Genomic DNA, 1,027 nt, shown 5'->3' with positions numbered 1-1,027 from the left:
CCCCTTGTTTCGGCAGCTGCGAGCACCGTACACGCTTTCTCTGCGCCTGCTGACCGCGGGAGCCCTTGAGCTGGGGCTCACTGCAAAGCAAAGTGCCACTCATGAAGAATGTGGCGTTGCTCTGAGGCACCATGGTCGGTCGGTGGGTCGGGGACTACATCCAGATATGTGATCTGCAGCGCTTACTCTGCCTCCAAGAACTGGTCTTTCTTGGCTTCCCTTGCAACTAGTTTGGGCATCAGGAGAGCACCAAAAACAAAGAGATCCTGAATTCCTTGACGCATGTCCGACCAAGCAGCAATTCGAGCCCAACTTCATACTTTTTGAGAAGTGCGACATTAAAGGCGCTCAGGTGCATCCCCTCTTCACTTTTCTGTGGGAGGTCTTGCCCACGTCAAGCTATGATGCCACCGCACTCATGACTGACCCTCAAGTTGATCACGTGGTCTCTGATGTGTCTCAGAGACATTGCCTGGAACTTCGAGAAGTTTCTGGTGTGGCCTGACGGTGTGTGAGCCTGTGCGCCGGTACGGGAGCAGCTTTCCAACCATCCATCAGCATTGAGGCTGACATCACGGGCCCTGCTGTCCAAGGGGCCCAGAAGTGCCTAAGGCGCTCCCCATCCCAGGCAGCCTGGCAGGCACTATGCTCCCTTCTGCAGGGGTTTCATTAATGAGGGTATTTGCTCTAAACTTGAACGGAGAAATGCCTAAGAAAGTCACCTAAAATGGGTGCTGGTCCTGCCTGTTCCAGCCTCCCCTCCCAGTTGGCACAAATTTCACTAATAAAGTGATAAACAGAAGAAAAAGAAAAAAATTGTTGCTATGCTTGAACTCATTGTTGTAGCCTCTCTGTCACTATATCTGAATGAAGGTCTTCTGCTTCCCCCCACCCCATCCTCACCATCTACTTCTTTAGAGTAATGGTGGCCTAGAGACAAGAGGTTGTGCTGCAATACCAAAGGCACACAGTTTCAATTTGCTTGGTTCCACAATAACTCTTGGTACCAGCAGCCAGGAAATTAAAA

General features: G+C 51.1%; 1 pseudogene; it reads left to right on the top strand.

Annotated features, from left to right (window-relative positions):
• Positions 1–3: 3 nt before the first annotated feature.
• On the top strand, positions 4–564 carry LOC102851166 (annotated as a pseudogene).
• Positions 565–1,027: the final 463 nt, after the last annotated feature.

The sequence above is a fragment of the Elephantulus edwardii genome, unplaced genomic scaffold (assembly GCF_000299155.1).
Source record: "Elephantulus edwardii isolate Elephantulus edwardi_28Jun2011 unplaced genomic scaffold, EleEdw1.0 scaffold00122, whole genome shotgun sequence".
In the NCBI taxonomy this organism is placed as follows: Eukaryota; Metazoa; Chordata; class Mammalia; order Macroscelidea; family Macroscelididae; genus Elephantulus; species Elephantulus edwardii.
The sequence above is the reverse complement of the archived record's forward strand: the minus strand, read 5'-3'. Positions and strand labels throughout refer to the sequence as shown.